The 26,374-nt window shown below is 37.0% G+C and overlaps 1 long non-coding RNA gene across 1 annotated transcript in view; it reads left to right on the forward strand.

The window, feature by feature from the left end:
- The first annotated feature begins 2,310 nt into the window (after positions 1-2,310).
- The window catches only part of LOC103884624, a 31,791-nt gene continuing 7,727 nt past the window's right edge, over positions 2,311-26,374 (forward strand). Inside the window, exons 1-3 of the long non-coding RNA XR_002522197.2 lie at positions 2,311-3,881; positions 12,143-12,177; positions 13,834-13,918. This is a non-coding gene — a long non-coding RNA (uncharacterized LOC103884624). The remainder of the gene's footprint in view (positions 3,882-12,142; positions 12,178-13,833; positions 13,919-26,374) is intronic.

Here is a 26,374-nt window from a genome sequence, read left to right on the forward strand (position 1 = left end):
AATGCTGTCATTGTTTTACCTCCATTGAAACACTTTCTCTCTTCAGGTTTAGTATCTAGTTCAGATTAGTTATATTGACCTGTGAAATCTATAATAATAAGTTGGCATTTTAGTCAATATTTTGGAATGAAACTTTTACTTATAATCCCCTTATCTTCCTCTTGAAAATGAGAGAGCTGTTTGTAAACTGTGAGGACACCTCAAAGTTGTGGAACTGTTGAAGTTTTCATTTGAACCAATAGCAGAGCCAGACTTCATTAGATGTGATTCTGTAATTGCCACGACATTCCCTGTTCATAACATAAACAAATACAAAAAAGAAAATAAGGAGTGGAAGAAATTTCAGTATAGGACTTGAAAGATACTCTTGGGTCTTATTTGGGGTAAGGGCATATATATATACACACATACATTTATTTGTATTTGTATTTTAATTTGTATTATAGGAAACATTCATATTTATATATAAAATCCATTTTATATAAATATGTTATTTGAAGTATTTGTGTTACATATGTTTATGTTAATATATTTTATATAAAATATCTGCATTCCTAAAACATGTGTATATATTATATAATTTTTAATACTTATTCATATATAAATTTATAAATATAAATAATACATAAAATTGAAAATATAAATAATACATAGCTAGATACATAAATATACATTTAAAAATATTTGAGGTTATGTATTTATATATAACAATATATAAATATATAATGTAGAAATATTTTATATGTGTATGTTATATACACTTATATTTTGGAGGCTTTTATATGATAGCCTAGGAATTTCTTTAAAAGAAAAACCAAAAGCAAATACATTCTTGGCTGATCGGGTGTTTTGTGTAAATGCGCCTGGAAACTTGAGTAGGTAATAATGCTTTATTAATTTTTTTAGAAGTATTTAAACCAATTTTTGAGAATGTGAGTGTGCTAGTGGACAAATTTCATCTCAGTAAGAGATCACGCTCTGCTGGCCCCAGTCTAGTTACATATGTATTTTCTACAAACTGGGCACTAGGTGCGGGTGCCTGGCAATGGGCTTAATTGTTTGGTGACAGAAGGCATTAAAAAACTGAGGGAGGTCCCTTGGCACTGCAGAGGGGAGGAGGGAAGAGAGAATAAGAAGCCTGTGATCCAGAATGTTTATTAACTTTGCCTTTCTGTGGAAAAGATCCTTCACCCTGTCACTGGGCATGGAACTGGCAGCTGGGATGTTGTCTCTGGTCCCTGAAACCAGATGAGCGAGGCTGTTGAAGGATGAGTTCAGCTGCGCTCCAGCTACCTCATGCTCTGAATAAAAGTCACAAAGAAACTCATATGCAGGACTGCACTGAGGAGCTAGAAGCTTTTAGCTGCTAGTTTGTTCTGTTTCCAAAGGACTAATTGTTAAGAAGCAGCAAGGGCCATGGTGATGGAAATTATTACTATGTAAAGGTTGCCAGTGAGACTGCTTGAGAAGGTGTTGGTAGGAGTTTTCTTTTGGAGGTGAAGATGCTCCTCCACTTATAATGGGGTTATGTCTGAATAAACCCTTCCTAGATTGAAAATACAGCAAGACAAAAATTCATTTATATACCTAAGCCAGTGAACTTGATAACTTGGCCTAGCCTACCTTAAATGTGCTCAGAACACTAACAGCCTACAGTTGGGCAAAGTCATCTGGCAGCACAGAACCCTGTAGAGGTTGTTTACCCTTGTGATGGCTGACTGGGAGCTGTGACTTGCTGCCACTGCCCAGCAGTGTGAGAGAGTATGGCATCACTTTCTACTGAAGGCATATGGCTTTTACACCATAGTAAAGTAGAAACATCGTAAGTTGGGGCCCATCTGTATAGTAAGTGGCAGGCTAGTATTGAAACTCATAGGTATCAAGGATTTGCTTTCTCCTGATAGCTCTGTGACTATGGGCTTCTTGGACTATAGCTCCATCCCTTGGGCACCAGTAGGGCTGAAAGTTCTGTAGTACAGTTGCCGTGCCTGGTGTGTGAGGGACAGAGATGGCAGTCTAGGGTACCTGACTAGATATTCCTTTGTGGTTCCAGAGTAGAGTTGGGTGAATAATTGATGAGATATGACCAGGCATTGTTCCATCTCCTTGTATTTGAATAATGGTCTCTGGATGGAGGACAAAGAATTATGTCAGAATTTACTTAGTGGTAGTGAAACAGCCCAATTTAGTTGTCTTCTAAAACTTTGCTTCAGCTGACATGGACCTCTAGGGTTAAAAAAAAAAAAAAAAAAAAAAAAGGAAATGCTTTGGAACATGAAAGTGATAGAAGGAAACACCCTATTTATCTTTACCACTTCTTCCTAAGACATAAACTCTTTGGAAGTTAAATGTCTGTATGCATTATGTTTTGCAGGGTTTGGATCTTCCTCTGATAGTTCTACTTCATTCTGTCAAAGATCCAATTCCCTAAAGAGTTTTTTCAACATCTTCAAACATCCAGTGAGTGTTTCTCTATGATGTTGCTTTCATGATGCCTCAACCAGGCTGTCTGAGACATCTGGTAGTTCACAGTTCTTTTAAGATTTGGGAGATGATTTAATATTTAAAGAGTAACTTTTTGTTGGAACTTCACATCACTTTTTCCAATTCAAGTTATCAGTATTAACTAAGCTTATGGTGTGCAATGCATGAGATTTGGACCTCAAAGAACATAGGAGATCAGACAGACTTCATACATATTAAACAATTAGAGAACATTACCAGAAAATAAAAATTTAAGCATTCGTTTATGTGGAGGAAGCTCTTAAGTGCAGGACAGATTAGGAGAACTGAATGTGAGCCCTGGCTCTGCCACCCTGCATAAATCATAGTCTCTCTAATCCTCATGTGTCTAATAGGGATACTATTAACTGTCTCTAGGATTGCTGAAAGGATTAAATAACACCCAAAGGTGCCAAGTGCATCATAGACACTCAGTGCATGTTAGTTAATGCAATGTAGTATGGGGAACACATAAAAAGAGGGAAGAAAATGTGAATGAGATGATGAAGGATGGGGAAGACATGATTAGCAGAGAGGAGTGATGAGGACATTTGCAAGGAGGTTGGAGGGAGAAAGTGAGTTAAGATAGGGAGCTGGGAATGACTTAGGTGTGGCCGTGGGTTCAATTGGGGTGGAGGGTTATATGTAAAGCAATAAGATAAAAAAGAGGACTTCCATGACCAGCTAAGAAGTCTGATGAGATCCAATAAGCAGTTGAATATTATATGAACACAAGTGGCATTTTGGAAAGATTTTTGCAGTATGTAAAACTAATGCAGAAGCCCTATGAGGAAAAAAAAAATTATTATTATCCTTGTTTTCCAGGTGAAAAATAGCATTTGGAAGAGGTTTCAAAGAAACTTCACATAGGTATTTACTATGTGAATATAGTAATAACATTAATGACAATCAAAATGAAAGAAAACATTAATTCATAATTTAGCCATCCAAACAAATCAGACTGTTTTCATTTTCCCATATTCTCAGTTGGTTTTGCTTTTTTTCTTCCAAGGGAAGGAAAAATTGTTATGAATATTATTTGAGTTAATTCCTGTCAGTGCTTTAAACAGTGTCTGGCACAGAGTAAGCACTCACTACCTGTTACTTATTATTTTTGCCTTAATACAGACTAAGATGTCATAGAGCAGAAGAGATAGTCTGTGATGACACAGAGCCTAAGGGCGGGCACTGGGGCAGGTAAATTTTGTGGCCTTCCTAGTTTTACTCACAACCTCGTAACATTCCATGTGCAAACTAAACACAAAGAGAATTCTCAATCTTTTCCAGAATGGAATGGGGTATGACTGATATGCAAAGTTATTTGCTAGCTAAATTCTTCGGTGGCCTATCAGAGGTTTGCTTTCACTAACCTGAAAAAGGTGGGAAAGAAAGAACAAATAATAAGCTTATTAAAAAAATTTATGTTCTATTCAATGAGTAATCTGTAGCTTGGATTTATTGTTGGCCTAAAATATAGGTATAATTCTTATACTTTTCTTAGAAAAGATGAATTTTTAAAAAAATTGTTACATTCTTGACAGTTTCATAGGGTAAATACTTGAGATTTTAGTGTGTTCTAAGAGTGAGCAAGGCAGTTTATATTATTTTAAACTCCTCATTTTAGAACTTTTTAAAATCTTCATTTTTTTTTTATTTAAAGTCTTCATTTTAAAACTTTTCTGGTAGGCTATGGGGGAGTTAGCAAATGAGTATGTTATATCAGTTACTTAGTTTGCAGTAATTTATTTCTGGACTAGTAAAACTGTAAACTATTCTCTAACTGCTAACCTTGAGTTATTTTTCTAAAGACTTTCTTTTCATGTTTCTAAAACCTTAGCTGTTGATACCACTTGGATAGACTCATTATTTTTCAAGTGCTGAGATCTAAGTTGTTGAATAAGCAAGACTAACCCTTTGACATGAAAGAAAATTTAGAGGAAAGAAGGATTTCATTAGCTTTTCATTTTCAAGGCTATGTCTTATAATATGAATTTATCAAGAACATGAGTCATATTTTTCACACCTCTGTGTACTTTGGGATATAAACATTTAGGGATATCCAAAGGTACAAAGACTGCTTTGTCCTGAGGAATATAATAAAAAATTAAGAAACTGGTATTGAAAATAAAACTCCTTTGTGCATTCTTTATATAACTGAATAAGCTTTGTGGGCTTTTGGGTCTTCTCAAATCTCCTTGAAGAGATTTGTGGAACAATTATAGTGGCTGGACTTGCCATTACACCCTTTCTGGGAAGCCTAGGAGGAAAGAAGGCTCATTTACAGTGTAGTCTGGTAAAATGGGTTACAACTCTGCTGAGGAGTGTATCTTTTGTACTTATAAGCAGTATCACAGAACATCAGTTGGTAAATGGATCTGGATTTTATAACTTAGCTGAATCTCCTCATGAAGATATGGAGACATTGATAAAAGTCATTAATACATTCATGTTCAAGGGCTTTAGGTTGCTTTATGCTTTTTTTCTTCCTCTTCTCCCTCTATACTTTCTTTATTCCTTTCTCCCTGCTTCCCCACCTCCCTCTTCCTTCCTGTGTTCCTCTCTTCCTTGGTCTCTCTCTCTGTTTTTTATTTCATTCATTCATTGTGAAAGCAGCATTTAATAAGATTTCATAAATAGATGATTTTATTCTTCATAGAGAATCTTCAAGATTTTCTGGAGAAGAGATTCAAGCTATGAGGATAGGTAAAAGTAAGAAACCTTTTGTCTTTGCTCCTAATTCACTGGTGATATACTAAAGAGAGGTTTTTAAAGCATTACTTATTTGAAAAATCTGTCACTATCATTAGCTTTCATTTTGCTCATAACCTGTTGAGGAAATGATTTTACCATAGAGTTATATACAACACAGATCATTTTTGTTGCTCTCCTGACCCTTTATTTATTTCCCTCTCTCCCTTTCTCTCAGCCTTCTTCCCTCCCTCCTCACCTTCCTCCCTCCCTCCTTCCCTCTTTCCTTCTTTTCCTGTCTTTTAATCACTTCGGTATCCACAACTCAGCCAAAGTATTAACTAGAGTACAAGCCTTTTTGACAGTTGGACTCTGTGATTTGGTACCTGGGAGCACTTGCTACTCCTTCCCTCATTGCATTTTGGTATATGCTGTTGGAAAGATGGATTTTGGAGGATTGGATAGCAGAGTGGTAGTCACTCTTACCACAGTCACATATGCAAGAAAAATACAGAATAGGGCCGCAATGAACATATCTTTGATACCACATCTGTACCACTCTCGGCTGTACTGGAAAAGATCTGGCTCCTCTTCACCCCACATGTGAGCACATGGAGATTTTCTAGGAGGCCTTTTCCTGATAACCCTGTGCTGTCTCCAATTACTCCGCTGCTCCATAGATAAGAACTGTAGCACCTGGACAGCCAGGCAGAGATTGGGGCAATTGGGCCCTCTCCTCTGGGATCACTTGGCCCCATGGCTGAGACTGTCACTGAGACAGATGCTGGGAAAAGCACAGGGAGCCTTGCCAGCATCTGAAACCATTCTTTCCAACTTTGTTTCTACATTATGAGGAATCTTTTTGTTTGAAGAATTGAGAAGCAGCAGCTCACTTTCCCTACTTGCTAAGCTTGAGGAGTGAGAAGCCTGGAACCAGCAGGCACTGTCACATTGAAGAAAGACAACCGAAGAGTGAAGTCATGCACAGAGGAGTGGAATGGAGAGATGGACAATCTGATTTCTTCTGGCAGGATCTGAACTCCTGAATTCTGTCATACCTGTGACCCAGTACTCCTGTATTTTTTAGAGGATGACGAACGGCTTTCATTTTTCCCCACTTCATGTTTGGAACCAACTGAATGATACCAATAAGAGTTAGGCAGATAGAGATCAAAGTATTAGCTGTAATGCTAATAAAAGCTGAATTAGTAAACATAGTTTACTAATAGACTATACTGTTATTCAGGCAGAAGAAATACCACATGAATTCAGAGCACCAGAAGTTTTCCTTATTCTTTTTGGGTACCTGAGCTGATAAATTTTCTTTTGTGCTTTAATTTTCTATCACTTGCAAATGAGAGTCTTGACTAAATTTCATTCATTCGCTCCACCAATTATGGACAGGTATTATGCTTTATTATGTTGGAGTGACAACACTGAACAAATCCTTGTACTCAAAGACTTCACAGTTTAGCAGGGATATGGCTGGCAGGTAATATCTCACAGGAGGCAAGTGCTCCCCTGTGTGATAAGTTCCAGGATAGGAGTAAGAAGTGGATGCTATGGGAGTGAATGCCCCACACTCAGGCAACAATAGAAGATTTTCTAGGTTTCTGTGAGGATGGCATGAAGTAATGTAGGTAAAGTTCTTGCTATACTATGATCCATTAATAAATGCTAGTTTCTTTTTGTTTCCTTACTTGAGATAGTACCTGGCACATGAAGAGTACTGCAAAATAACTTGCAGAGTGATTAAGGAACTACTGAATAATTTCTGAAATTCATCAGATTATAAGTGGAAACACTTTCAGAGGTTATATATCTGAAAATTTATAATTTTCAAAAACTGAGACCTTGAATATTGCAGTAGACATTAGAGCCAAAAAAACTTCTTTGTGAATATAGCACCAATTCATTTCAGCTACCACCAGATTGTCTCCAAAATGCAGCTCTAATTATTACCACCATCATCACCATAACAATATGCCATGGTTTACAAAATACCTTTTGTATATTACCTTATTTTATTTTTAATGAAATTATTTTTTTAGAACAGGTTTATAATTACAGAAAAATTGTGAAGATACTACAGAGAGTTCCTACATATTCTATACTCACTTTCCCCCTTATTGACATCTTATAGTTGCACTATAAGATGCACTATTCATGCACTATTGTTAACTAAAGTCCATACTTTATTCTCATTTTCATATTTCTCACCTGCTGTCTTTTTTCAGTTCCAGGATTCCATCCAGGATACTTCATTACATTTAGTTGCCATGCTTTCTTAGGCTTCTCTTGGCTGTGACAGTTTCTCAGACTTTCTTTGTTTTTGATGACCTTGACATTTTGAAAAGTGGTGATCAGCTGTTTTGTAGAACGTCTCTCATTTGTGATTTGCCTGATTTTCTCATGATTAGATTGGGGTTATGATTTTTGGGAGGAGGACCACAGAGGCAAAGTGCCATTTTCACCACATCATATTAAGAGTGCAGACTATAAACATGCCTTATCCTCTTACTGATGGCCTTGATCATCTGTAGGGTTTGTCAGATTTCTCCACTGTAAAGTTATTCATTTTGCCCCCATCTATGGTGTACTTTTTCGTTCATTTAATTTTCAAATTTACAAAGGCCTCATAAGCAATGGTGGTGTCATAAATAGAAATAAGCAAGTTCCGTGAATCATAGATGCGTTATGCAGATCAAGTAGACAATGCTTCCAAACATGCTTTGAGATGTGTTAAGCATATGCATTTATGCTAATATTTTAAATTGATAGTTCAAAGAAATAAATCTTCCAGAAATTTGAGGTCTTGGTATAGGATAATGGGAGAAATGCTCTGGACAAAAGAGTCTTTTGATCAATCTGAAAACTTGTATCTTTTTGGGTGACCACCTGCTCTCTTTCAGTACAAAGCCAAAATTATATACCCTTCTGGTGGACACTTGTCAAATACAAATTTATGATGTAGAAATTTTGAGCAGAAGCAGGGGGATCCATAGTGCAACATTTTTTCATATATTTAGGCAAAATCGGAGCAAAAATGGTTTACTTTTACTCTCATTCTCTTTTCATGCTCCTTAACTGAGATCTGAAATATAAGAGAGGAAAAAATATGAGGGGAAAAAAGGAGAGAGGACCGGAAGATTTAGCCTGGGAGTGGTAGCTCCTGAGTGATTTATGATGGGCCAGGGAAAGCTTAGTCTTTCTTCCATATTTTCCAGGAAGGATGTGATGAGTTGCAACAACAATCTGGTGACTATTGCAGGCTTGTTTGAATAAGTCCTTCTTTATGCCTGGCTCCTTTTAAACTTGTGTTCTGTACCTACTTCAGGTTAAATGGCTAATCAGTTTTCTCCTGCCTCCAAGAAATAAGTCTCTGAGGAGCTTTACAATTTTACTAGTTCAAGAACATCAACATTTCTCCACATTCAGCTTGAACCAGAGGCGAAGCAATGGCAGTAGTTGCTCTTTGTGAAAATACCTGTCTCTTTGGGCTTTAAATTATGTCTTTTTCCACTCCACCACTGATTTCCTCTTTTGCAATGGAGTGTTTTCTGATTATTTTCCCACTACTCTTCCAAGAATTCTGGAATCTATGAGAATTAAAGGCACAATCAAATTGATAGCTAATTTTCTTTGTTTGTATGTAGAGGAGTGTCCATACCATTGCTGTGTTCATTAAAAAAGTTATTTAGGGAGATCTTGAAGCAGCAAATTTGATTTTACTTTGTTGATTTATTATTCAGAGATGCTGCTGCAGAATAGCCGTTTTGCGGAGTGGGGGGTTTTAGGTTTAGGATAGGCTGTGGGACATGATGTTTAAGGCCATGAAGTTTGGAGCCAGATCACCAAGATTACAACTGTATTCTACTACTTACTACCTGTGCAACTTAGGACAAAATACTTAACCTTTCTGTGCCTCAGTTTCCTCTTCTGCATTGAGCATAATAGTCCTAACTCATAATCATCCTCCTCATTGTGAGGATTAAATGATTTAATGTATGTAAAACACTTAGACCAGTGTCTGGCATAGTAAATTCTTTTTGTGTGCTATTTGTTATTTATAATAATTATAAAAATTCATTGGCATGGATGCTAGTACTCTGCATTTGTTCTTCCTCCCTCTCTCACCTTGTGTCCGGGAAGATGGCTGCTGACTGCGAACAGCATTACCTCAGCCCCCTTTTCAGGTGACCTGCAGATGGATTCAGCCCTACGAGGACTGGAAGGTCATGGTGGATAGAAGGCAAAAGAGACGTGATTCTTTTTTCCTTGCTTCTTCCCTGCTTCTGTGTAGCTGTTTCTCTTGCAATAGATGTGGTCCTCTGTGATTCAGCTCCTGGTGGGCAGCCCTTTCTGCAGCTCCAGCTGTCACTGGGCTTCTTAAATACTCTTTCCTCCCTGTCCCCTTTCAGCCCTAGGAGTGGTAATGCTTCCCATGGGTGGTCTCTGGGTGTCTTACCATCTCTCACTTTTAGCTCAATCCCTCCCACACCCTGTCCTATGTCCCTTTAGAAGCCTTTCTTCACTTGAACTATCTGGGGGAGAATTCCGTTTTTTTTTTTTTTCGTGGAACTGCAACCCATACAAGCTTCTATAACTTTACATTAAGATTTGACAATTTTGGAATGCCCTAGTTCTAAATCTGTTCTTGTTAATAAGCCAGAAAAGCTTCATTTAAAAATTGTATTTATTATTTATAAATATCGTGCCTCTTAATTCTCACATTAAATTTCTTGAGGACAGAAATTTGGATACGTGTGTATGTATGTGTGTGTGTGTGTATTCCTTATAGCTTTTAGCACAGTGCCAGATATATAGCAGGTGGTAAAAAAAAAAATAACCCTCTACATTCCTGTTCAGAACAGTGAACATGATGGTTTACTCCAGTGACACATTAAAAGCTTTGCAACTATAGCTGCTTTAGTTTAAATCTCTCAACAATTACTTGTTAAGTTTTAAAAGATTTATTGCTTGTGAAAGGTGCCAAAATAATAGCACTGTGGAAGAAAATTCTGTTGTCTCACAACAGACTGTGACTGTCCAAGCTTTCTCTGCCTCCTGCCAGAGAGCCCAGTGGAGCTGATTGAAAGATTGGCTCATTTTTAACTGGAGTTTTAATGTTCTGGGAGACTGGGTGGTTTACCTCCCCCTTAGGAAATTCTAGGAGAGAACTAGGTTAAGTGTTTTCTCTTTCCAAGGAGTCTTTCATACAGCCCTCCTGCTGCATCCTTGAGTAGACTCAACTTCTTAAAGAGGGAGTAGTTAATTAATTTCATGTCTATGTACTTTTGTCTGCAGAGGAAGGTGTCTGTAATGTGGGCGACATGGCCCACAGAAATGGTTTGGTGACCTAAATAATCGTAAACAAGATCCTAGATATAACCTAGCTCTTAGCATACAAAGCACTTTAGTGCAATTATAGGCATAAATATTTAACCTTGCTGAGGGCAGAAATGTAAGTGACTGTGTGAGTTACTTGGACTCCTGGGTCTTAGAGCTCCATTCTCTTAACCTCTAAAGCAAGGGGTAACAACAGCTATCTTGTACATTTATTGTGAGAATTAGAGATGTTTACAGAGCACCTAGAATGTAGCAGGTGCTCAACAAATGTTAGCAAGGAATACTGAGAAAAGCTAGATTGGAGTGTGTCTGTGTGTGTGAACTGAAAATGAATAGAAATGATCACTATGTTTACTTGGTCAACAGTTTTAAAAGGTTGTTTACTGCTTATTTGCAAATAGGCCAAGAGGGAGTCTAAGAAACAAAAGAGAACCTCTTAGGGACTTTACCAAATTAGTGTCAGGGTAGAATGGCTAATTTTTCAATATCTCAGGAAGATGTTTGGGGCTACTGTTAGAGCTTTGGGTATTTTATTTTATACATCATACTTATTTTACATGATTTGGGAATATTTTAATAAGAAACTGAAAAATTTAGTATTCCAGTATTATCAGCTTATTTGGGGTATTTTCATGAACTGAGATAATTAAATCCAGTACACTATTTTATGCACAATAGGATCATACTCTGTTCTTGTCACTTATGTAGCACGTCGTCACAGAAGACATTCATTGCTCCTAGCACTATTATTCCACTTTCATAGAAAAATACCTGAGCTTAAATTGTTCACAGGAAAATCACGATAAGAGTGGTTTAAACACTGGAAAGAGGATATATAAGAAATCCAGCAAGAGAGGTGATGGAGAAGAGGCATCGTGATATAGTGGAATAGGTACGGAACTGAAGCCACAGAGCTGCAATTATGCCAGTGGATAGTTGTGGTACTGTATTAGAGTTCCCTAGAGAGGCAGAACCAATATGATAGATCGATCGATCTATCTCTATGCATCCATCCAGTTAAAGATACAGTTGTTCCTTGATATCCTGGGGAGATTGGTTCCAGGACCCCCCACAGATACCAAAATTCATGAATACTCAAGTCCCTTATATAAAATAGCAAAGTGTTTGCCATTTACCACCTATGCACATCCTCCCATATACTTTAAATTATCCCTAGATTACTTACAATACCTAATACAATGCAAATGCTATGTGAATAGTTGTTAAACTGTATTGTTTGTAAGTTTGTATCTTTTATTGTTGTATTTTAAAAATTGTTTTTAAAAAGTACTTTTGGTCTGTGATTGGTTGAATCCATGGATGCAGAACCTGCAGGTACATGTGCGGGCTGACTGTATTTATTTATTATAACGTTTTGACTCATACAGTTATCAAGTTTGATAAATCCCATAATTTGCTGTCTGAAAGTTGAAGATCTCAGAAAGCTGGTGATGTAGCTTGAAGGTCTGAGAGCCTGAGAGCCAATGGGGTAGATTCCAGTATGGGTTCAAAGGCCTGAGAACCAGGAGCATAGGGGGCAGAAGAAGACGGATGTTCCAGCTTAAGTAGTTTAACGTTCCTCTGCCTTTTTGTTCTATTTCAGGCCCTCAATGTATTGGATGATACCTGCCAATACTGGTAAGAGCTGATCTGCTTTACTCAGTCTACTGATTTAAATGCTAATCTCTTTCAGAAACACCCATACAGACACATCCAGAAATATAATGTTTAACCAGCTATCTGGGCATCCTGTGGCCCAGTCAAGTTGACACATAAAATTAACTATCACAGTTACCTTAGTCAGTTAAATTCTCTGAGCCTTGGCTTCCTCATCTGTAATAAAAGGGTATTGCACCTTACCATCTTAAAAATTGCTTCTTATGATTCATTTTGCTTCGCTAGTGTATAAAAAAAGATTAGTATTTATTTATCTAATTTCAAAAGTACTTGCTCAATACAGAAAATCTGAAAAACTAAAAAAAACACCATGCCATGCCCTCCCCTTTCACTTTCATCTATATTCTTCGGGAGTAATCACTGTAATATTTTGGTTCTGCTGAGTTATTCTGAGCACAACTACACTTTTACATTTAAATGCCTTTTTCAGTTAGTAATTAAGTCAAGAAAAAAACTATAAATTTGAGAAAATTTTAGAAAGTGTTTTCCTTTCCTTCCTGGGTGTTAGGTGTATTTAAAATAGCAATCTATGGGAAACAATGCTATCATCTTTGACAGCTAATTTTCCAAAAAATGAATCTAATGTTGGAGTTTCTTAACAGATGGAAGTTTGTTGGTTGGCATTTGCCATAGGAGGGAATATTTTTGGGAATGAAGTTCTTGGAGAAGGCCACTTAGCCCAATCACAAGTGGGGACTCTGGCTAAGGTTTCATGATATGCGCACCAAAGGATAGGCAATCTCCACTAGGTGGTAGTGTTGCCACGTGGCCCAAGAAGATAAGCTGCAAGAAACTGGCTAAAGATTATGTGAATATTAAAGACAGAAGTTTGGACATGAACAGCAAACCTGCTGAGGGCCAAGCAATATGATTTTTGACTTGTTCTAACTGAGAGCCAGCTGAAGACTTGTCTGGAGGACAGTCACATGTATTATGTATATGCTTTAAGATGTGTTTATAAACACACACACACACACACACACACACACACACACATGTAAAATAGACATAGGGAATTATGTCATCTGGGAACCAAACTAGAAGAGCAAATTTCCCTCAAAGAGGTAAAAAGTATAACATATAATATGATAATTACATAGCGCACATGAGATGTATTTTGAAATTTTCGGAAATAAACCTTTCAGGCGCAAGTTCTGTTGCCAAATAATAATAATAGCCAGAAGAGAACTATGTCTTGTGGTTTTCTTATAATCCCTTCCAGTTCCTCACACACACCAAATTATACTCAGGAAAGTGGGGATAACACATACTTTTCAGGGCAAATTCAGTAAATTGAACTCTTTGGACCAAAACACTAGCAAAACAACATTGAAAGATCACAATATTTAACTTCTCTTTCAGAGTACACATAAACATCAGGAAAGAATGAAGATGCCCTCATTTAAAAATCATTAAAAATTTTCGGATTTGAAATGACAATGTAAACTTGATTTTCTCAGACTTGGTAGATTTTACTTACAGACAAGTCTTTTTAGGGGTCATTCAATGTTTTAGTGTCTTCTTTACTCTTTACATAAAAAATTGTTTTCCTTTTTGTCTCCCATTTTTTTCTCCATAATGATATTTATATCCCCCCCGTTACTGGAAATAAGATAGATGGAAAGGGATAAACCTCTTATGATTCCATTCTACCATATTTCTCCGTTGTAAGAAGATACAGTGGAATTCATTCAGCACAGAGGTAAAAATAGAATTAAAGCATTCAATGTACATCAAACTGACATTGTACCTTGACACCTAGAAACTGTACAAGTAGGTGGTTTTAGTATTAGAGTAAAAATAAGAACCTTTAATTTTCTTCTATCAACCTCTTCCTTTTTCTCTGTTCATGGAATGTGCCTCTGAGGTGGATGCTCCATTGAATTTTTCCTAATATTTGTGATTTCTTGCAAGCTATTAATATGTGTGAGTAGCAGAGTTTTGACTGCCATGGGCCTTGGATGACTGCTTTGGTCTGGGGATATTCCTAGGTCAAAGGATGCCCTGAAATTCAGGTGGGTGGCAAGACTGACTCCAGAAATCTAGGTCTACTTTGAGGAAAAATCCAGGAATACTGATCTGGCAAAAACTCTGAAGTCACTTTGGAAGCAGCCAAGATGCTCAGTAGTCTCTTACAGATTAAGGCCAGTGCAGGCATAAACTGGCCAACCATGCCTGCGTGCAGTTGGTTTTGGATGACAGGGATGAAGCTTTCTAAGAGTAAACTACAGTGGCCTCAGCTCTCGGTCAAGTGTGTGTGTATGTGTGAGTGAGGAGACTTAATTAAGAAGGTGGGATTGTTGTAGTAATTTCCTTTGAGTACTCATTTAAAATTGACTTTAAATGCTATTAGCTCTTGAGGTGAGGGGAGAAGGAAAGGGAGTAGAAGGTTAATTGCTAAGAGTAAACACATCCAGTGGTGGTTCTGCCATAGGCCACTTGAGAGTCAAATTTAGATCCAGATGAGATCTGAGGTATCTTCTGGGCCATAATCCTTCTTGTACCAGGAACCTTTGTCAGTTGTAGTCTGAATCTAATTTTTGTAGAAGTTTGAAAAATTCCTAACTTTGCTAAACCTTGCTAAGGAGGCTGAAGTCTACTTGAGATACCATAAAATTTTATGTGCTTATTACTATAGACTTTGGAACAAAACCAAATATCAATAAATATACAAACAAAAGTATAAAATATTTCTGGTCATATTTAACTTACTTGATTCTTTGGGTAAGGAGATTTTTTTTAAGCCTGGCAAAAATGTTTTACTCTGCCATAATTTAAGAGGAGTAACTGCAGTATGGTGTCCACTCTTTTGTCTGTGAATTTTTATATTTTCAAGAGAATGAGAGCACCATAATATTTTTGCAATCATGGTGGTCTCTTTTTCTTTAAATTCTGAAGGACACCATCGCTGCCAGTGGATAAAATTTCTTCTGGGAGTACAGATAGACTTCCATACAGGATTACTTTGCAGTAAAGTCAGAAATCTGAAGCACATGAATTAAATGGTTAAGCAGTGCTTGCAAGCTGTGATATCAGAGGAAATAACTGCTGTTAAATGAAAGCTGAATAGCAGTGTACAGAGGGAAAAGTTCTCATTTTCATCAGCTAATAATCAAAACAGTTTGACACTGGCCAGAGAGAGCCAAAAAATATGGAAACAATTACTGAGTTAAATGAAATATCACAAAATTATATGTTATTTTGCATTTCGAGTTTTTAAGGTAAAAACATTTCGTGAAGATTCTATTATGTATTGACCAAATAAAAGAAAAATGGTCAGGAGTGGGTTTAAAGGCAAAAGTAAGAAATGTGATATCTTAAGATACAGTGGAAAAATCTTTGGATTATTCTGACTTCCACATGCATAGCTCTACTTTAAATCCCACAGCTCACTGCCTATATTATTAGGTTGGAATAACCAATTCTATAATGGAGTAAAAATGATTTCACTGACAAGAAAAAGATGCCTTATAAGTCTAGTTGGGGTTTCAATCAAATGCATATAGTTCACTTTGTCTTAAACAAGAAAGTGATGGTGATTGTCATTAAAACTCTTGCTCTGTTTTTACTTTTATGGGACCATTATACCCCCCAACTGCATAACACTACAATAACAAAATCACGTTTCCTGCTATTTCAAGAAATCTGAAATGGTGATGAAAGACATTTCCTACCAATGATGTCAGTGGTTATTTAATTGCCATTAAGATGGTAATGAAACTCTTTCTTGTCACTTACACCTGATGAAGTGTTCTTGATCAGATTGTGTGAAAAAATGGCTGCCATTATATTATTGCTGTTTCTAAAAACTAGATTTTCATTGCTTTAATAATGTTAGCAAAGCAAGCTGAATTATGTTTGGCATTAGCTCTTGAATTATTGCCTCTAAATAGTATTATAAGAAATTAAACTACCTTAGTTTTCCATACTAAGGATAACTTACCTTTTTTTTTTTGCAATATTGAGAAAAACCTCATTTTTCCATTACTTGAGATAAAAATAAATCACCCACTCTAGATCTCAAATTGCCTCTGTCTTATTAATTTTAACTACCACTATCATTTTTTTTTCCTGAAGTCTAGAGCCATGCTTAAGTCACATCCATGGGACATAAAGCAAATTAAAAATTTCTGGATATTTTTTCTTGGCTTGAGATATTAAGGAATACATAATAGTCATCTCTTCTCTCACATTTATCTTGATATTTTCTGTTACCGGATTAACTGCTTTCTTTACTTGTCTACCTTCAAGGAAAGGCTGGGAGAGAAAGAAAATAAACAAAGACTATAAAACAGGAAGAGAACTTATAGCATCAATTCAGAAGTAGAGAAGCAACATTATCACTGGCATAAGAAAGAGTTCCCTATATCTCAAACTGTAAACAAGGCTATTTGATCTTTACCTGAAAGTTGATGATACTATGGTTAGTTGGAAAAAATATCAATGATGGAGTCTATTTCTTAAGCATTATTTTATTTTTATTTTTTGGGGTACATAGTAGGTATATATTTATGAGGTGCATGAGATGTTTTGATATGGGCATGCAATGTGAAATAATCACATCATGGAGAATGGGATATTCATCGCCTCAAGAATTTATTTGTCTTACAAACAATCTAATTATGCTCTTTTAGTTATTTTAAAATATACAATTAAGTTATTATTGACTATAGTCACCCTGTTGTGCTATCAAATAGTAGGTCTTATTCTTTCTGTTTTTTTTTGTACCCATTAACCATCTCCCAATGATAGAGTCAATTTTGTTTACCCTTGCAACTGAATTTGACAATGTGACTTACTGTGGTTAATTGGAAACTGGCAGAGGCCAGTGTGATGAACACTTGTATGTTGGAGCTTACCCTATCTTACTATTCTTTGGAACCCTGAGACTTCCGTGTAAAGAAACTCTGAATGTCCTACTAGAGCAAGCTTGTCCAACCCACGGCCTGTGGGCCACATGCAGCCCAGGACAGCTTTGAATGAGGCCCAACACAAATTTGTAAACTTTTTGAATACATTATGAGATTCTTTTGCGATTTTAAAAAACTCATCAGCTATCGTTAGTATATTTTATGTGTGTGACCCAATACAATTCTTCTTCCAGTGTGACTCTGGGAAGCCCAAAGATTGGACACTGCTGTACTAGAGGATGAGAGAACATATGGAACACGTATGATCTGTCCTAGCTCAGGTTTCTCTAGACCAACATGCCTGCCAACCCTCAGACATGTGAATGGGACCATACTAGATTATTCAGTCCCAGCCAAGTTGGTGAGGACCAGAAAATCTGCTCAGTCAATTCACAGACTTATAGGAGATAAACATAATTGTTATTTTAAGTCATTAAGTTTTGGGATTATTTGGTATACAAATAAAAGCTAATTGAAACAAATATAAAACTGGAATATTTGTTTTGGATGAAAAATATTGTCTCACCGAATTTCTGTTTTAATTGCTTTTATTTCTATTATCGAAAAGGTACTTCAGTGGATAAGTTGGTTTTAGTTTCATGAACTCATTGTAGCATGGGTAGCCTGTTCTGTAAAGATTCAATGACTTGAGTCGTTCTAGTTGAAAACTATACATTTCTCTTGAATTCTTGGGTGCCTCCATAAACTTTGTAAGATCTGGTTGCAATAATCTGTCAAGATACCATCACTTTTTAAATTATTAGCCTTTTCATTTCAATTTTGCCTATATGTTTTTAAACCATTACTTTTTATGTGAACATTTGGGAACCAAACACATTAGCTATTGCTAATTTAACATGGCACATCATAGATATAAGTAACATTAGCACTAACACAATTTTTATATTCCCATTGGAATTGGCACCAAATTCTCAGAACTATCTGAGACTTTGCTGTATTTACTGTCAATAAGAATTATATCACAGATGCATGTATAGAACATATGTTTGTTCTATCTACTGAGGAGTATCTGGATGACAAAAATCCATTTATATTATTTGAATATATGCTCTCTCTCTCTCTTTTTTTTTTTTTTTTTTTGAGACAGAGTTTTGCTCTTGTTGCCCAGGCTAGAATGCAATGGTGTGATCTCGGCTCACTGCAACCTCCGCCTCCCGGGTTCAAGTGATTCTCCTGCCTCAGCCTGCCAAGTTGCTGGGATTACAGGTGCCCGCCACCACACCCAGTTTATTTTTTGTATTTTTGGTAGAGTCGGGGTTTTGCCATGTTGGCCAGGCTGGTCTCGAACTCCTGACCTTAGATGATCCACCCGTCTCGGCTTCCCAAAGTGCTGGGATTACAGGTGTGAGCCACTGCACCCGGCCTGCTCTCTATTTTTAAAAAATTGATTGTATAGGTTGTTGACTGAGTGTGAAACTGTTGGTGAATTCAAGAAATTGCAGGGCTTAGAAATTGCGAGCATTCATCTTATTCTAGGGTTGTCTTGCCTATTGTTATAATTTTGTCTTGACATTTTGATTGATGCATGTACTGAATTCCTTTTGGAGAGGTTGATTTGAAAGCTCAAATCCCAGGGATGGACAGAATACTTTTTTATTTTTTGTCCAAGATGTTCAGAGTTGCAATCTTTTCTTTAAAATACATGTTTCACCAGATGATCCAGCTCTTTGGAACCAGCTGGCTGTATATTACTCTGTTAGAAAATAAGTTTTAAAAACTGCAATCTAAAATTTGGAAGAGTTACCCATCTGGATTAGTGACAACTTTGCATTTTCAAAGAGGAAATATAATTCATGCTAAAAGTTATTATTTTGGAGAAAATTATATGTAATGAGTGAAATTTCATATGTTTAATACCTTGCTCCAGGTTTTATTGATAGCAATTTAAAATAAAATCGTTTAGCTTTATGTCAAGGCAGCTATCAAGCCAGCTGTATATCAAACTGAGAGCACCAGACAGCCCTACTTACGAGTATCAATGAACTCAAATATAGAAACTCTCAGTATGAAAGGAGGTAAGTCTACTTAGATCTGGTTTCACATAAAGAATTTATTTTTCTACTTTAACATGTTCCTGTCAATTTTGTTTGAGATGGTATTTGCTATGCAGTAGGTTTAGACTAATCCTGTTGCCTTTTTTTTCCTAAAAGAAAAAAATATTTTCATTCGTTTACTTCTGGTGGAGAGGTTAGATTGTATGTGGTCATTCTATTAATAAGAATGGATAAGAATGAATATCTCACCTATGAGTACAGCATACAGTTCCTCTAGCACTGACATATCAAGTCTCAGAGTATTATGCTTTTAAAAAAGGTAGAATTTAGAGTTAGGTAATTTGGGCCTAATCTGCTGATTTGTTGGATAGTCTTCAGTAACTCACTTAACCTCAGTTATAAAATGCTTTGAAATCCTTAGATGAAAGTTTCTGTGTTTGAGACAGAGTATCAGACTTGATTCTTATTTTATACAATCCTCAGGGGAAATTTTGAGAGCATTACATAGAACTAGAATTTGGCACAATAAAATTATCATGGATTTGGGGGTTAAGTGAGCGTGTTCAGTCTTTATGATTCTCAACCATTGCAGCAGCTCTGAATGATGGCAAAACATTCGTTTTTGTAGAGAATAGGTGCTGCAGAGAGAAATGAAGGAGGTTCCTCAGTGGCCTGGCAATTAAAGCCAAAAAGAATCTTTGATTCTTCAAAATGGCTTAAACAATGATGAGCATGTGGTGATTTTACAGCTTTTATTCCCAATGAAGGATTAAGAGATAGTTAAATAAAATGCAATTTTCATTTAAAATGTCTCCCTTCATGGACATCCTGCTTTAGGCATATCTGATTCTGGGAGAAGGACCGGGGAAAGCCCTGAGGTGGCACTGGGCTTCACAGTGTCACACATGTCAGGCCTGGATGCCTAGAATCAGACACTAAAGTGCTATCTCTAACCCTTTCTTTACTGGTCTGAGGATTGCATGTAGCCCTTTGGAAACAGGGTCATTTTCGAGAGGTGTAAAATTTGCTTTTGCCTTTTGGAAATCAGAGATCTCTTAGATTCCCAAACCAAGGTATGATTGTAGAAGGTGTAATATTAGGTTGTTATTAGAATGAATATTCAGACAGGACTGTGATCAGAATGTGTCAGCCACAATCCTGTGGTCCAGGTCTGACACTGCACTACTCATGGAATTAACCTAGTAATTGTTCTGGAAGCCTGGATATAATTTCTCTCCAATCACATTCAAAAAGCTTAGTGAAGGAAACTGAAAACATTTTCAGATTCTTTGAGTCCTTCTACAAAACCTGACTCTGCACCTACTCTGCACCAGTGCTTTACTTGGTTTTGGGGATATGGTGGTTCAATAGACAGACACTATTGGTATACCTGCTAAAGTAAGCAGCCGCCCTTCTGAGTGATTGTTGTTTTTAATAAACTTTCTATTCCATGTGAATAATAACCATTTTATATATTGTTCTTCATTTTAGAATGCTATGCTTCAACAGTGACTGCAATCTGAGGTGGTTCCCCCCAAACCATCTAAGATCAACTTATTTCATTTGCCCAATAAGTGTTCATTATAGTAACCTTTATTTTGAGCCTATTTTTTAAGTGATAGGCACTTTCCCTTGGATTGGAACTGAAGTTGTCCTTGGATTAGTATCTGTAATTGATCTCTGGAAAGGCTACTGCTGTTGTGAGACTGCTCCTGAAACTTGTGATCAGCTTGAAGTGTTTGGTTTTACTTGGTCTCACTGGTTTGTCAACATTTATGTCTTCCTTGACATTTAATAGCTAATGTGCTACCATGTGTTGTTCACTACCTTTACATACTCAGCCCCACAAAACTAGCATGTTGTAGATAATAAATACTTTCACCAAACATTTATTGTACCCCTGCAATGCTCTGAGGAAACACAGTGCTTACCTTCAAAGTGCCTTTAATCTAGAGGGGGCAGATAAGGAAACATTTACAATAAAGGATGATAAATGACAAAACAGACATAAGCCTGGGATATTGGTGAAACACAGAAGAGGATTACCTAAGGATGTCACACTCTAGGATGTCAAAATGAAAAGGACAGAACTCACTTGTACTTGTGATCTATTACTATGTCACAAATTATTATAAAACAAAATGCCTTAAGATGATAATAAGCATTTTTCCCCTTCTCTCACCATTTCTCCACTTCAGGAATTTGGGAATGTTTAGCTGGGTAGTTATAGCTCAGATGTCTTTCATGAGGTAGCAGTTGAGATGCCAGCCCAGGCTGTTGCCATTTGAAGATTTGACTGGAGCTTAAGAATCTGCTGTTGAGGTGATTCACTCACCCAGCTTTTAAGTATGTTTTGTTTGTTGGTGGGAGACCTCAATTCCTTCCCACCAAGGTCTTGTCACAGGACTGCTTGAGTGTTTCCATGACATGGACACTGGCTTCCCACAGAGTTAGTGTTCTAAGAGAGGCCAAAGCAGAAATCCTAATATCTTTTATGACCTGGATTTGGAAGTATTACACCTGTACTTCTGTAGGTATTCTATTGGTTACTTAGGCTAGCCATGAGTAAATGTGGTAGGGACTACACACTGGTGTGACTACCAGGAGGTCAGTACATTGGAGGCATCTTGGGGGCTGGCACTCACACCAGTCTTCAGGGCTGTTTAGTGTCTTTGAGTCAGTGCTAGTCCCAAGAACTTTAACTCATGTGGGCCTTGGCAACTACCACTGATGATGTGGGCCTTTGAATTTCATATACTATAAAGGTTTCATATGTTACTATTGCTCTTCCTTGAGTCATATGGAATAACAAGATGTTAGGGAAACACTGGATACAATTGTTTCTTAATGCGGTGCTACTAAGAAATTAATCCTGGTGGTGTCATTGGCAGTTAATAGGTTTCAGACAACATCACAGTAAAACAGTGTTTGCTGTTAAACTTGGGGATTACAAAATAAAGTATTATTTCTAATAGTGTTGCTTAGACATTATCATGGGGCTCTAAGTGGGAACTTCTTTCCCTGGAGGCTTGATAATTAGCCAGTTGTGTAGATTGGCCCATATTGTTTGTAGCTTTAATGTGCCTTTCAAGCATTGAGGCAATGAACTATTTAATACTCAATAATGTAAGCATCCTCTACATCCCATCTCAGCATAGTGATGTAGCCAGTAAGTATTTGGGGCTTCAGGCTTGAAATCTTTGTTTTATTCAGAAGGGAAAGTGAATGTTGATGATTAAAAGTTAAAAATTATTACGTATATTGGAAAACAGTATTCTGTTAATACTAGTTTTAGTTTTGTGGTTGTATCAAATGGTGTTAGGAAAAGGGCTTTAACTTTTCTGAATTCTATTAGCCCTTGCCCAACAAGCCAACTCATATAAACATATCATCTAAATACAGAGTATTTGTTATATACACTCCACTTCAATATTCTGGATTATTTTAAGCCCATTGTATATAAAAATCTTAGGGCTGCCACTGTTCCAGTCCAATCACTTTCCTCTTCATATTAACATAGCTATAAATTAATATAGCGAAGACTTTTCAGCCTGTTGGGTTTTGACATGTGTGGTGCATCTGCATTTATCTGCGTGGGATCTGGCCCCTTTTTCCTAATTTGTAATTATTGGGGAGTGTCAAATTGATTGTGGTTACAGTACCTTTTCTGTCTATATCTTGCTTGCAACACAAATTGGTTATTGATCTTCCCATTTAAAGCAAGATTTCCTGCTTTATAACCACTCTGATATTTGAAAGAGTGCACAATTTTAGTACCAAGTTTGATAGAGTCTAATGCACTTATGATAGTATTTGATATAGTTTGTAATTTGGTGAAAGTAGAGCTATATTTAAGCACAAAGTTTCAAGCTGCAGAGATTGGTAAGTATATATTTTAATCTTCCCCACATAATTGATCTTCCTTTGATCTATGTAGGTACTCCATTACTAGCAACCCTTTTGCATATAGCTATTATGGTCTCTTCTTTATATTTAACCTAGGCCCTGGGGCACATGTTTATCTATTTAAATTTGTTGTGTGATACACCTTCAATTACATCTTCTCATAGGCCTGTCAACATCTTTCATTCTGTCTTGTCAAAGACTAACCATACTCCCTACTCCCAGCAATGCTCCTATTGTCTATTTTATTTCTATTGAGTTCTGACTTATCCTTTGGACTTCTGTCTTAAGCAATTTTGAGAAAAGAAACTGGACATGGAAGGGGAAACTGGGATACCCTTTAAATATTAGGGATCTGAAGATCCCCACAGGCCAGGTACTCTGAAAGAGTAGGAATATGGTATTAAGAAAATCAACAAAGCTCTGAGGAAAGTTTAGGAACTTTGATATAGAACCACACTCATAAACTTCTTCAGTTTTTCACGACCTTATGGTCTGTATTCTCTCCTTCCCAATTTGCCTGAATTGCCAACTCTGATTTTTTCCAACATTTCTTCTTCCTTTTTTAAAAAAGTTATTTTTGAATTTTTTTTTTTGACATTCAATTTAGAATTTTATTTATAAACAGAAAGTCACTATTGAAACAGACCAGACACTGGGGAAAGTTGCCTGTAGGAGAATCTTAGAATGAAAGACTATGAATCTTCCCTTAAAGCTCATATATGCTATTTGCAATACTAGCAAATGTCATGTTCATTTCTGCTGAATATACATACATACAGTATATATGTATGTATTCGAGACAGAGTCTCACTCTGTCACCAAGGCAAGAGTACAGTGGTATGATCTTGGCTCACTGTGACCTCTGCCTCTTGGGTTCAAGTGATTCTCATGCCTCAGCCTCCCAAGTAGCTGGGACTACAGATGCACACCACCTGGCTAATTGTTGTATTTTTAGTAGAGATGGGGTTTCGCCACGTTGGCCAGGCTGGACTCAAGTGATCCACCCGCCTTGGCCTCCCAAAGTGCTGGGATTACGGGCGTGAATCCTACGCCTTCCTTTTACTCATTTGTTTTTCCTCTAGGTATATCCCAAGATCCCTCAACCTTGAAGGAGTCTCACCCTCTTAGCTGCTTCCTTCACCCTGGCAAAATGGTCAGGAGGCCGCTTTCTAATGGGTCAGTTACTCAGCTCTCCTGGCAATATGCAAGTTCCTTCTTTTGCTGGTAAAAAGAGGGAAACCACTGGGAGAATCTCACACTAATTACCCTCTGTTCCTCATTTAGCTCTTCACTCTCCAGTAGCTCTGAATTACCAGCCATGCCTCTGACTTACTTACTGAATGTTGCTCAAATAATATTTCATGCCTGGGTCACCAGCTCTTCCTTTGTCTACAGCAACCTGCCTTCAAGCATTATCTCTGTCTCCAACAGGTGATTTATTTTCAAATTTTATTGAGGTATTTTGGTACATGATATTTCACCTTTTTAGCCCCCAAATTTGAGTTTCTGAATACTAGAGGAAAACATTTTGAAATGATGAGGTTTAGAGTCAATACAAATTCCCCATTTCTCTTAGCCACATTCTAAACTGCTTTGTCCTCTGGTCTGAACTTGGAAAACTACAGGCACTATTCCAGCTTTCATGAGTCCCCATTCCACCACTACTCCAACCCCTTTTGATAGGTTTCTCAGAGAACATTGTGATTATCAGAGGTTCACAGTGCCAATGTCACCACTCCTCCTTTCTTCCTAAAAATCACATGTTCACATACATCTGTCTTTATACTTTTCTCCTGCTTTAGAGGAAGGGGTAATGCAGTGTAGACCATGTATTTTGACATCATGCAGACAGAATTTGAATCATGGCCCTGGTACTTACTAGTTGAGGGTCATGGTCATTGAATTATTATAGTGTAAGTGTCCTCATGTGAAAAGTGAGCATACTGTCTATCTGATGGGAATGATTACATAAGATAATATATTTAGGTACAAAGCAGAGTGCTCAGAACCCAGCCAAAAATCAACAAATATCAGTTGTATTCCTTTCTCCTTCTTTCCAGTGGAGGCTCCTAGCTCTTCTGTGGTCTTGTTCCATAAACCTGAGAGCTTAGGGTCCCACCCCTTTACTATACACTCACCCTTTTATATAATATACTTCTCTCTAAAACCTGTTTTCCATTTTGCTATTGCCTCTTTTTAATATTCTAGCTTATTGAGAAGGTAATCTAAACTTATTGTCTCATTTGCTATTACATGGATCAGAGATTGACTTTCACCTTTATCTGACCATTTAAATTGCTCACATCAAGGTTTCTAGTATCTAGAATAACATAGATACTTCAAATAACATAGATACTTTTCAATCCTTACCTTTAATAACATAGATACTTTAATAACATACTTTTCAATCCTTACCTTTAATAACATAGATACTTTAATAACATAGATACTTCAAATAACATAGGTACTTTTCAATCCTTACCTTTATTGATCTATCAATAGCATACTACTACACCGATTATTCTTTAAAATTCTTATATTATTCCTATGTCTCTGACTGCTCCTTGCAAACTCCATCCTCCTGTCTACCTCTTTAATATTAGAATTTCAGTCTCTTCTCTTCCTTCTCTTCCCGTCCCTTTTCTCTCCATTCATTTCTCCCTAGGTGTTTCCTTTTTTTTTTTTTTTTTTAAATTTATTTATTATTATTATACTGTAAGTTGTAGGGTACATGTGCATAACGTGCAGGTTTATTACATATGTATACTTGTGCCTTGCTGGTGTGCTGCACCCTCAACTCGGCTATTTACACTGTGCTAACTCCCACGCACTCTTCCTCCCCTCCCATGATAGGCCCCGTGTGTGGTGGTGTTCCCTTCCTGAGTCCAAGTGATTCATTGTTCAGTTCCCTCACCTAAGTGAGTGAGAACACGCGGTGTTTGGTTTTCTGTTCTTGTGATAGTTTGCTAAGAATGATGGATTCCAGCTGCATCCATGTCCCTACAAAGGACACAAACTCATCCTTTTTTATGGCTGCATAGTATTCCATGGTGTATATGTGCCACGTTTTCTTAATCCAGTCTGTCACTGATGGACATTTGGGTTGATTCCAAGTCTTTGCTATTGTGAATAGTGCCGCAATAAACATACGTGTGCATGTGTCTTTATAGCAGCATAATTTATAATCCTTTGGGTATATCCCCAGTAATGGGATGGCTGGGTCATATGGTACATCTAGTTCTAGATCCTTGAGGAATCGCCATACTGTTTTCCATAATGGTTGAACTAGTTTACAATCCCACCAACAGTGTAAAAGTGTTCCTATTT

The sequence above is a fragment of the Papio anubis genome, chromosome 3 (genome assembly GCF_008728515.1).
Source record: "Papio anubis isolate 15944 chromosome 3, Panubis1.0, whole genome shotgun sequence".
Lineage (NCBI taxonomy): Eukaryota > Metazoa > Chordata > Mammalia > Primates > Cercopithecidae > Papio > Papio anubis.